At 46.9% G+C, this 12,584-nt stretch overlaps 1 pseudogene across 1 annotated transcript; it reads left to right on the top strand.

Moving 5' to 3' along the window:
• Positions 1 to 5,069: 5,069 nt before the first annotated feature.
• Positions 5,070 to 10,903, top strand: LOC145504607 (14-3-3 protein theta pseudogene; annotated as a pseudogene). Its single transcript, XR_014052325.1, has one exon. The product of XR_014052325.1 is annotated as a 14-3-3 protein theta pseudogene (transcript).
• The last annotated feature ends 1,681 nt before the right edge of the window (positions 10,904 to 12,584 follow it).

The raw sequence follows: 12,584 nt of genomic DNA, 5'->3' as shown, positions 1-12,584 counted from the left end.
TAGGTAGAGTCCTCATCAAGACCTTAGTTAGGAAGAGCTTCAGTTCAGTTCAGTCGCTCAGTCGTGTCCAACACTTTGTGACCCCATGGACTGCAGCAGGCCAGGCTTCCCTGTCCATCACCAACTCCCAGAGCTGGCTCAAATTCATGTCCGAGTCAGTGATGCCATCCAGCCATCTCATCCTCTATCATCCCCTTCTCCTGCCTTCAATCTTTCCCAGAATCAGGGTCTTTTCAAATAAGTCAGTTCTTTCCAACAGGTGGCCAAAGTATTGGAGCTTCAGCTTCAGTCCTTCCAATCAGGACTGATTTCCTTTAGGATGGACTCGTTGGATCTCCTTGCAGTCCAAGGGACTCTCAAGAGTCTTCTCCAACACCACAGTTCAAAAGCATCAATTTTTCAGTGCTCAGTTTTCTTTATAGTCCAACTCTCACATCCATACATGATTACTGGAAAAACCATAGCTTTGACTAGATGGACCTTGGTCAGCAAAGTAATGTCTCTGCTTTTTAACATGCTGTCTAGTTTGGTCATAGCTTTTCTTCCAAGGAGCAAGGGTCTTTGAATTTCATGGCTGCAGTCACCATCTGCAGTGATTTTGGAGCCCAAGAAAAGAAAGTCTCTCACTGTTTCAATTGTTTCCCCATCTATTTGCCATGAAGTGATGGGACCAGATGCCATGATCTTATTTTTCTGAATGTTGAGTTTTAAGCCAACTTTTTCACTCTCCTCTTTCACATTCATCAAGAGGCTCTTTAGTTCTTGTTTGCTTTCTGCTATAAGGCTGGTGTTGTTGTGTATCTGAGGTTATTGTTACTTCTTCTGGCAGTCTTGATTCCAGCTTGTTCTTCATCCAGCCTGGCATTTCCCATGATGTACTCTGCATAGAAGTTAAATAAGCCAGGTGATGATATACAGCCTTGACATATTCCTTTCCTGATTTGGAACCAGTCTGTTGTTCCATGTCCAGTTCTAACTGTTGATTCTTGACCTGCTTACAGATTTCTCAGGAGGCAGGTCACGTGGTCTGGTATTCCCATCTGTTTAAGAATTTTCCACAGTTTGTTGTGATCCGCACAGTCAAAGACTTTGGTGTAGTCAATAAAACAGTAGTCGATATTTTTCTGGAACTCTCTTGCTTTTTTGATGATCCAATAGATGTTGGCAATTTGACCTCTGGTTCCCTACCTTTTCCAAATTCCGCTTGAACATCTGGACATTCATGGTTCACGTACTGTTGAAGCATGGCTTAGAGAATTTTGAGCATTACTTTGCTAGCATGTGAGATGAGTGCAATTGTGATAGAATTCCAGTTGAGCTATTTCAAATCCTAAAAGATGATGCTGTGAAAGTGCTACACTCAATTTGTCAGCAAATTTGGAAAACTCAACAGTGGCCACAGGACTGGAAAATGTCAGTTTTCATTCCAATCACAGAGAAAGGCAATGCCAAAGAATGCTCAAACTACCGCAAAGAGTCGGACAGGACTGAGCAACTGAACTGATCTGAACTTGAACATTCTTTGGCATTTCCTAGTCCTGTGGTCACTGCTGACCTGAATGTCTAGTGGTTTTCCCTACTTTCTTAAATTTAAGTCTGAATTTGGCAATAAGGAGTTGATGATCTGAGCCACAGTCTTATGGCTCAGTTTATGATCTGAGCTCCCAGTCTTGTTTTGCTGACTGTATAGTGCTTCTCCATCTTTGGCTGCAAAGGATATAATCAATCTGATTTCAGTATTAACCATAGAGTCTTCTCTTGTGTTGTTGGAAGAGGGTGTTTGCTATGACCAGTGTGTTTTCTTGGCAAAACTCTGTTGGCAGGGCAAAGGATAACAGGAAGAGCATCAGAGACTCAGATGCAGCAGCAGGACATGAGTTAGGGCCAGCAACAGGGCCTTACTTAGGGACCTTGTTAGGACCTCAGAGATAACTTCATGGCCTGAGTAAGAGATAGTTCAGGCTGTTAGATGCACTTCAGTGACTTTCTTAGGGACATAGTCAGGGCCTTAGTAATAGGATCAGGGTGTTATTTTGTGACAGCTTAGGCTATAAGGGGCAGTATCATGGCCTCAATTAGGGGCAGTTAGGGACAGGCTTAGGGCCTTCATAAAGTATAGTTCAGGCCTTAGCTAGGGACAGTGTCTGGGGCTTAGTTAAAGACAGTTTCAAGGCTTCAGTTAGAGATAACTTGAGGGCCTTAAAGAAGTTCAGGCTGTTACTTAGCAGCATCTCAGGACCTCAATAGGGCCAGCGTCAGGTTCATAGTTGTGACCAGTGTCAGGGTGTTAGTTAGGGACAGCATCAGAGACCTACTTCAGTACATATTCAGGGGCTTAGTTACGGACAGGATCATGGCAAAAGTAGGGATATTGAAGGCTATTAGGGACACCATCAGGGCATTAGGATGAGTCTGAGGGTGTTATTTAGAGGCAAAATGAGGATGTTAGTTAGGGAAAGAGTCAGAAGATTGGTTACAGACAGTACCAGCCCCTCAGGTAGAGACTTCTTCAATCCTTAGTGCCCTGAAGTGAGGGAGAGCATCAGGGGTGCATCTTCAGTGCCTGAGAGAGGGAGCGCATCAGGCCGTCACTTAAATACAGCGTTAAGGGCTTAATTAGGGAGAGTGTCAGGGCCTCAGAGAAAACTGAAGATCTTAGTAAAAGACACTTTAGACCATTTGTCCCAGGGATATTGTCAGGGTGCTTGTTACAACCAGCATCAGGGCCTTAGTTAGGGGGAGAGTTAAGAGGACAGTTTGGGAAAGCTCAGGCCGTCATGGACAGCTCAGGGCCATAGTTAGTGTAGGGCCAGGGCCTGGGAGTGAAATCGAGCAGGACCCTGTGGGGCTCCTGGGCCCAGAAGCCTTTCCCATGTCCCCTGTTTCTTTGTTGGGAATAGACTCCCGGCTCCATGACCTACCCTGAGCTCCGAAGGGCAGATTGGAAGAGGTGCTAATCAGGGGAGGGAGGGGATGCAGAGAAAAGCAAAGAGCACTCAAGAAAGCATATTTTGTCTTGGGTCAGGGTGCTGTTTCTGTCAAAAGGGATACACATAAAAATATCTCTAAAATTTTTACCCAACTAAACATCCTCTCAGGACAGAGAGGCCTGGCGTGCTGCAGTTCATGGTGTCGCAAAGAGTCAGACATGACTGAGCGACTGAACTGAACTGAAACATCCTCTCCAGCAAAATGGAAAATTGTAGCATTCTTCATTCCAGAGAAGCTCACCAAGAGACCACCTGAGGTCAGGTGAAGGGAGTTCAGGCCCTGTACACACCCTAATCCTTACAACAACTCTGCCCTTTAACCATTGCTATAAAGTGAAAGTCACTCAGTCCGACTCTTTGTGATCCCATGGACTATACAATCCATGGAATTCTCCAGACCAGAATAGTGGAGTGTGTAGCCATCCCCTTCTTCAGGGCATCTTCCCAACCCAGAGATCAAATCCAGGTCTCCCGCATTGTAGGTGGATTCTGCACCAGCCGAGCCACCGGGGAAGCCCAAGAATAATAAAGTGGGTAGCCTATCCCTTCTCCAGGGAGTCTTCCCAACCCAAGAATTGAACCGGGGTCTCCTGCGTTACACGCAGATTATTCACCAGCTGAGCTACCAGGGAAGCCCATAGCTATAAAACTCCTCAGCAAATTCTCCTGCCTTGGGGCAGTTCTTGAGGGCATGAGTTTTCTGTGTCCCTCTTTGCTAGCAAAGCAGTATAGCTATGCTTTTCTACTTCACCTGAAACTCTATCTCTGAGATTCGGTTTAGCACAGGTGTACAGAGGTGGTGTTTTGGGATCAGATTTGGTGCTCACTGTCGGGCTGACTTGGGGATGGCCCCTGTGGGTCCTCTGACTTGATCAGATGCTCCAAGATTTTCTCCATACCAGCCTCTTTCAAGAGTGGAAGGTTGGAGAATTCCATTAGAGGGCAGATCGCCTGGCATTCTTGACTGGAAAGGCCGAGACCGAGTCATACCCCATCTGGCAATTGGAACTCCAGGGCAGGAGCAGACAGCGAAGAGGGGCTGCCCTAGCCGCTGCCAAGACCAACTCTGCCTTGAGGACAATCCTCTCTTTATCCTGTCTGGACTGTTCCAAATGTCCTACTCCAAGGAATTACTCTGGGAAACTAGGAAAGTCGCACTTGGGATGTTTCAAGAACTCAGACTGTGTGATAACTCGCTGGCATGCACTCTGTGTTTCTGTAGACGTAGGATAATCTTGGTTCCCGTTTTGGTGGTTGTTCATTCCAGGAAATCTCATCTGGAAGGTGCTTCTGAGTTCCTTTGCTTTGAAGTGATCTGTATTTGTGTTTGAAATAACTTCACTCTGTTTATGTAGGTATTGTATGGCATATTTGAACAGTTCTTTTAGAGTCAGGCCCAAGTGAGGACCAGAGACAGGGTTGAAAGTGTAGTCAGGTCCAGAGTAAGGGCATAGCGAGGACCAGAGTCAGGTCGTAGTGAGGTCCAGAGACATGAAATAGTGAGGACCAGAAGTGGGCCGGTGAGAGGACCATTGGCAGGCGACGAGAGGGGACCAGCGGCGGGCCGTCGAGAGAAACTGGCGACCCGATTCTGGCCGATGAGAGGACCTGGGGGGGACCCACGGAGAGAACCTGGGCGCGGGGTGGGGGTGGTCCGCAGAGAGGACCCTGAGGGGAGCAGTCAAGCGGACCTGGGGTGGGGAGTCGTAAGTGGACGAGCGGCGGCGCACGGGGTCTGCGGAGAGGACCTTAAGGGGGCCGTCAAAAGGGCATAGAGAGAGGAAAGAAGTCAGGGCCGGTCACAGGCAGCGTCAGGTCCTAGAGAGAAAAGACGTCAGCGAGCAGTGAGAGGCCGTGTCAGTCCTAGAGAGGAAAAGACGTCAAGGATCAGTGAGAGGCAGCGTCACGTCCTAGAGAGAAAGACCGCAGGGATCAGTGAGAGGCGGCGTCGGGTCCTAGAGGGGGCGACCTCAGGGTCAGCGAGAGGCGGTGACAGCTCCTAGAGAGGACGACCTCAGGGATCAGTGAGAGGCGGCATCTGGTCCTAGAGAGGATGACCGCAGAGATCAGTGAGAGGCGGCGTCCGATCCTAGAGAGGACGACCTCAGGGATCAGTGAGAGGCGGCGACAGCTCCTAGAGAGGATGACCTCAGGGATCAGTGAGAGGCGGCGTCTGGTCCTAGAGAGAAAGACCTCAGGAATCAGAGGCGGCATCTGGTCCTAGAGAGGAAAGACGTCACGGAGCGGTGAGAAGTGGCGTTAGGTCCTAGAGAGGAAGGACGTCATGGATTATTGAGAAACGGCGTCAGGTCCTAGAGAGGAAAGACGTCAGGGAGCCGTGACAGGCCGTGTCAGTCCTAGAGAGAAAAGACGTTAGGGATCAGTGAGAGGCAGCGTCACGTCCTAGAGGGGATGCCCTCAGGGCTCAGTGAGAGGCGGTGACAGCTCCTAGAGAGGACGACCTCAGGGATCAGTGAGAGGCGGCGTCTGGTCCTAGAGAGGAAAGACGTCACGGAGCGGTGAGAGGCGGCGTCCGATCCTAGAGAGGACGACCTCAGGGATCAGTGAGAGGCGGCGTCTGGTCCTAGAGAGGAAAGACGTCACGGAGCCGTGAGAGCGGCGTCACGTCCTAGAGAGGAAAGACGTCACGGAGCAGTGAGAGGCGGCGTCAGATCCTAGAGAGGAAAGACCTCAGGGATCAGTGAGAGGCGGCATCCTGTCCTAGAGAGGAAAGGCGTCACGGACCAGTGAGAGGTGGCGTCAGGTCCTAGAGAGGAAAGACGTCAGGGATCACTGAGAGGCGGCGTCAGGTCCTAGAGAGGAAAGACGTCAGGGATCAGTGAGTGGCGGCATTTGGTCCTAGAGAGGACGACCTCAGGGATCAGTGAGAGGCGGCGTCCAGTCCTAGAGAGGACGACTTCAGAGATCAGTGAGAGGCGGCGTCCAGTCCTAGAGAGGACGACCTCAGAGATCAGTGAGAGGCGGCGTCCGGTCCTAGAGACGAAACACGTCGCAGAAAGACGTCATGGATCATTGAGAGACGGCGTCAGGTCCTAGAGAGGAAAGCCGTCACGGACCAGTGAGAGGTGGCGTGAGCACCTAGAGAGGAAAAACGTCAGGGAGCAGTGAGAGGTGGCGTCCGGTCCTAGAGAGGAAAGACGTCAGGGACCAGTGACAAGTGGCGTGACGTCCTAGAGAGGAAAGACGTCAGGGATCAGTGAGAGGTGGCGTCATGTCTTGGCGAGGACGACCTCAGGGATCAGTGAGACACCCCCCCCCCCCAATCAGGTCCTAGAGAGGACGACCTCAGAGACCAGTGAGAGGCGGCGTCAGGTCCTAGAGAGGAAACACGTCACGGACCAGTGAGAAGTGGCGTGACGTCCTAGAGAGGACGACCTCAGGGATCAGTGAGAGAACCGCCCCCTCCCCAATCAGGTCCTAGAGAGGACGACCTCAGGAATCAGTGAGAGGTGGCGTCCGGTCCTAGAGACGAGAGACGTCACGTCCTAGAAGGGAAGCACGTCGCAGAAAGACGCCATGGATCATTGAGAGACGGCGTCAGGTCCTAGAGAGGAAAGGCATCACGGACCAGTGAGAAGTGGCGTGAGGTCCTAGAGAGGACGACCTCAGTGATCAGTGAGAGGCGGCGTCCGGTCCTAGAGAGGAAAGACGTCACGGAGCTGTGAGAGGCGGCGTCAAGTCCTAGAGAGGAAAGGCCTCGCAGAAAGACCGCATGGATCATTGAGAGACGGCATCCGGTCCTAGAGAGGAAAGGCGTCACGGAGCAGTGAGAGGTGGCGTGACGTCCTAGAGAGGACGGCCTCAGGGATCAGTGAGAGGCGGAGTCAGGTTCTAGACAGGAAAGACGTCCCCGACCAGTGAGAGGAGGCCTCACGTCCTAGAGAGGAAAGTGTGGGTCACGACCTGGGGACTAAACAACAAAGAGATACTCATAAGCAAAACTCTTAAGGTTGCTATTGCAGGGAATGGCCACAAGGCGGCAGGATTCTTTCATGCCCTGTTGTGATTCCTTGGAAATGAAAGCTTTCGAGTTTTAACTCAGGACTGTAATTTAATACGGAACGTACCTGAAGAAACACCCAAAAGCCTGTGGGTTCTTCCTGAACATTCTTACTTATTTGTTTTAATTGTTTTATTTATTGGCCATGCGATGCGGCTTGTGGGATCTTTAGTTCCCCGCCGAAGAATCGAACCTTCGCCCTCTGCATTGGAAGTACAGAATCTTAACCAGTAAACTGCAAGGAAGTCCCCCTGGGCATTCTTTTTTTAAATGAACCTTTATTTTATATTGTAGTAACACTGATATACTATGTGTTGTTGGTGGCAGGTGAACCGAGTGTATTTTCTATTTTGTTGTTCAGTCGCCAAGTCATGTCTGACTCTTTTTGTAGGAGTGTTCCTTTTTCGCCAGACCCTGTTACACTGGTAAAACATCTATTTGTGTGTACATAAGTGTACATAATTATAAATGTCTAGGCACATAGATATATAAATTTCTATGTGCATAGATATATAGATATATAAATACCTTGATACACAGAGACATAAATATCTATATACATAGACATATAAATACCTATGTACATATAGACATAAATCTCTGTACATGCAGATATAAATTATTATAGATACATATAGATATTTATATACATAGACATATAAATATCTGTATACATGGAAGATGGTTACACAGTGGAAAATGCAAGAGACAACCTTATAGACAAAATAAGTGATACAGATAGTGGCATTTATAAGAGCATCCTAGGAGAGAGAAACGTGAACAATTTCAAACAAAGAGAACAAAGATTCCTGTAACTAGTTTTAATCTGGTGGCAATAAACCAAGTCCACAGGGGAGTCAGTAGATGATGGCAAATTCTGGAAGGGTCAGATAGTGAAAACAAGTTCAATGTGTCATCTTTGTTTACAAAGTATACCTCATCAATTTATGGATTCATACCTGTTGATACCTCCTTAAGTATGTATCATGCTATATATATCCTCACATGCCCACATCCAAACTGTTTCATCTCAAATCACTTCAAGCATAATTCCAACTTATTGCAACTCTAGTTAGTCAATTGTTGCAATTTCACAAAAAAGGCACATTGTGATTCTTTCGTATAGACCAGTAAAGGCTAGGATTTCTGTCTAATGTTTTTTTAGAGGCCCTAGGAATCATTGAAAATTTCAACTCTTCTCCCTGCTTCACCTTGTTCTGATTCAACTGACATGGGAAAAGCTATGGAAAGAGTGTTTAATATAATCTGAACTCACCAGGTATCTATTATTTGGTATACATGAAGATCTGAGTAGACTTGGATGGATAAAAAAAAAATATTGTGAATGTAGAACTTAATTAGAAATTGCGGGAGTCATTTGACCAGAGAACAATCACAATGGATCAACTTTATCTCCCACACCCAGGAGGACAAGTTTATCTTGGTAATAACATCAGCAACTGAGGAGTTAAAGTGTTATCACTGTGAAGAATGATTATGAAAAGAAATCTATGAAATATTTAGAACACAATTTTCCAAGAGGCTTTAAATTTCAGGTAACTGTTTTATTATTTGACATCTTGAGTGGATTACAGACTCTGTGTAAGTTTTACAGACTGTTCAAAGTAACATTCTATTCCATCTTGGAATGAATACATCACCTTTTGATTCAGGCCCTTGTGACACACTTAATCAGACTCAGAGACAATCTATGTTGGAGAGTGCTCTCCAATTTGTGTATACCAGCTGCAGATCTGACAAGAAACAGTTACTCTCACGTGGTTGTTGCTGTTCAGTTGCTAAGCTGTGTCTGACTCTTTGTCACCGCATGGACTGCAGCACGCCAGGAATCCCTGTCCTTCACCATCTCCTGGAGATTGCTCAAACTGCTGTCCATTGAATTGGTGATGCCATCCAACCATCTCTTCCTCTGTCATCCCCTTCTCCATTTGCCTTCAGTCTTTCCCAGCATCATGGTCTTTTCCAGTGGGTCAGCTCTGCACATCAGGTGGCCAAAGGATGGGAGCTTTGGTTTCAGCATCAGTCCTTCCTATGAATATTCAGGACTGATTTCCTTTAGGATGGACTTGTTTGATCTCCTTGCAGTTCAAGGGACTCTCAAGAGTCTTCTGCAGCACCACAGTTCGAAAGCATCAGTTCTTCGGTGCTCTGCCTTCTTTGTGGTCCAACTCTCACATCCATACATGACTCCTGCAAAACCCAGCAGCTTTTACTCTCACATATGGGACATCAAATTTGCTTTCACATATTGCCTGCTATGTTTAGACTCTCGGTTCATACTTCATGTAACCATGTAGTGTTGTATTTAAATCCAATTTGAAACAAAGCTTTAAGAATGTTTTGCCTAGGGACTCGCGCCGCGGCCGCGGAGACGTGAAGGCCTCCTCGCCGCGCCCCCCCTCCCCCCGCCAGCCCCCCGGGTCCGCGCTCGACCTCGCAGTCCGCTCCCCCGGCCCCCATGGAGAAGACGGAGCTGATCCAGAAGGCCAAGCTGGCCGAGCAGGCCGAGCGCTACGACGACATGGCCACCTGCATGAAGGCCGTGACGGAGCAGGGCGCCGAGCTGTCCAACGAGGAGCGCAACCTGCTGTCGGTGGCCTACAAGAACGTGGTCGGGGGCCGCCGGTCCGCCTGGAGGGTCATCTCTAGCATCGAGCAGAAGACCGACACCTCGGACAAGAAGTTGCAGCTGATCAAGGACTACCGGGAGAAAGTGGAGTCCGAGCTGAGGTCCATCTGCACCACGGTCCTGGAATTGTTGGATAAGTATTTAATAGCCAATGCAACTAATCCGGAGAGTAAGGTCTTCTATCTGAAAATGAAGGGAGATTACTTCCGGTACCTTGCTGAAGTTGCTTGTGGTGATGATCGGAAGCAAACGATAGATAATTCCCAAGGAGCGTACCAAGAGGCTTTCGATACAAGCAAGAAAGAGATGCAACCCACACACCCTATCCGGCTGGGGCTGGCTCTTAACTTTTCTGTGTTCTACTATGAGATCCTCAATAACCCAGAACTGGCCTGCACACTGGCTAAAACGGCTTTTGATGAGGCTATTGCAGAACTCGACACACTGAATGAAGACTCGTACAAAGACAGCACCCTCATCATGCAGCTGCTGAGAGACAACCTCACATTATGGACATCAGACAGTGCAGGAGAAGAATGTGATGCGGCAGAAGGGGCAGAAAACTAAGTGCATACAGGGTGTCATCTTTCTTCCCCTTGAAACCTTTTTACTCATCTCCATTCCTTATTCCATTTGGATTTCCTATAGCAAAGAAGCCCATTCATGTGTATGGAATCAACTGTTTATAGTCTTTTCACACTGCAGCTTTGGGAAAACTCCATTCCTTGATTTGTGTTTGTCTTAGCCTTCCTGGGGTGCAGTTACTGCTGTAGAAAAGTATTAATAGCTTCATTTCATACAAACATAAGTAACTTCCAAACACTTATGTAGAGGACTAAAAATGTATCTGGTATTTAAGTAATCTGAACCAGTTCTGCAAGTGACTGTGTTTTGTATTATTGTGAAGATATGAAAATGTAGCTAATTACAATTAAAGAGTGTTCTACATAACTTATTAATTTCTACATTCCCTCCCTTACTCTTCTTCAGAAATTTCCTTTCAGTAAGCAGCTTTTCCATCTTCTTAATGTATTCCTTTTTAGTAGGAATCCAGAAGTATTAGATTGAATGGAAAAGCATTTGACATTTTGGGGCTGGGGGATCACAGATTAAAATGCCTCCTGTATCATATGTGATGGAGGTCTTATGTATCTGTGACAACAGGGAGTTTCCTTATTCACTCTTCATTTGCTGCTGTTTAAGTTGACAACTTCCCTTCCCAATAAAAACTCACTTACACCTGCTGCCTTTGTAGTTCTGGTATTCACTTTACTATGTAATAGAAGTAGCATGTTGCTGCCAGAATACAAGCATTGCTTTTGGCAAATTAAAGTGCGTGTCAGTTCTTAATACACTAGAAAGGGGGAAAAAAAGCACACAGTCCAGTCTAAAACATTAGTACTTTTCCATGCAGATTTGTGCACATGTGAGAGGGTGTCCAGTTTGTCTAGTGATTGTTATTTAGAGAGTTGGACCACTATTGTATGTTGCTAATCATTGACTGTAGTCCCAAAAAAGCCTTGTGAAAATGTTATGCCCTATGTAACAGCAGAGTAACATAAAATAAAATTACATTTTATAAACCAAAAAAAAAAAAAAAAAAGAATGTTTTGCCTACTAGTAGCGTTCTATTTTCACCAGCACCTCTTACCTTGGTGTGACATCTCCAAACCCAGAAATTCTTACATGTTGATATGAAGATCAATTTCATTTTAGCAGCCTTTGAGCAGAGAAGTGACAAAATCAGGATGCCTATTTTGTCAGATTTCTCCAGGCAGAAAATGGAAGCTTGTTGCTGTTCAGTCACTCAGTCATGTCCAACTCTTTGCGACCCCATAGATTTCAGCACGCTGGGCTTCCCTGTCCTTCACCATCTCCCCGAGTTTGCTCAAACTCATGTCCATTAGGTCGGTGATGCCACCATCCAACCATCTCGTCCTCTGTCGTCCCCTCTTCTTTCACCCTCAGTCTTTCAAACTGAAACTGTTAGAAGGCAGAGTTCATGCAGCTTATGGGCTCCTCGACTCAATCTTTTTGCAGGAATTTTCTGATGTAATTTTTCAAGTGTGACCTTTCCTTCATATAATAACAAATAAACAGAATTAGAAGAAACTAATTTGAAAGGATGGATTGTTTCTACCCTGACAATCTGAACACAAAGGAACCAGTGGGAACTGCAAAGATCTGGGGGCCAGGCTTTTAAGAATATTTTAGGTTGGCAAATACTAACTAATATGCTTTCAATTTCAACAATTTTTATTCTGATAAAGAATACCCTTTTCTAGAAGGCTTCCAGTGTGGCTACCTCCTCCTGGAAGCCTTGGGTGATGGAATCAGGGCACTTTCTGTCTGTCTGTACAGGACCCTGGGCTCAACTCTAAGAAATCCCTGGATCTCCCCTGGATCCTGACCACCATTTGCCCAAAGACACTGGTAACGGTTTGGTTTTGCCTGTTGAAGTGTTTAATGACAAAGGTTCTTTCAGTTTCCTGATGTGGGTGACATGTGGAGCCCAGTGATGGTTTTTTCTTTAAGAAACTTACTTGCTAGTTCCCACATGAGGGTGAGGCCCCTGTCCAATGATGAGAGACCTTGCATGTGCGTGACTTGTGCCTCCAGGGAGAGCAACCTTATGCTAGTTTAAACCTGACCACGTTCTGTCTACATGGTAGATTGAGACCTCCCTAAGTCTTGTCTAGGGGCTTCCCTGGTGGCTGAGATGGTAAAGAATCTGCATGCAGTGCAGGAGACCTGGGTTTGATCTCTGGATCGGGAAGATCCCCTGGAGAAGGGAATGGCAACCGACTCCAGTATTCTTGCCTGGAGAATCCCCTGGACAGAGGAGGCTGGAGGGCTACAGTCCATGTGGTCACAAACAGTCAGACATGTCTGAATGACGAACACCTTGACTTTTCAATCCCGT

This window comes from Giraffa tippelskirchi, chromosome 5, assembly GCF_054371585.1.
Source record: "Giraffa tippelskirchi isolate mGirTip1 chromosome 5, T2T-mGirTip1v1.2.pri, whole genome shotgun sequence".
Lineage (NCBI taxonomy): Eukaryota > Metazoa > Chordata > Mammalia > Artiodactyla > Giraffidae > Giraffa > Giraffa tippelskirchi.
The sequence above is the reverse complement of the archived record's forward strand: the minus strand, read 5'-3'. Positions and strand labels throughout refer to the sequence as shown.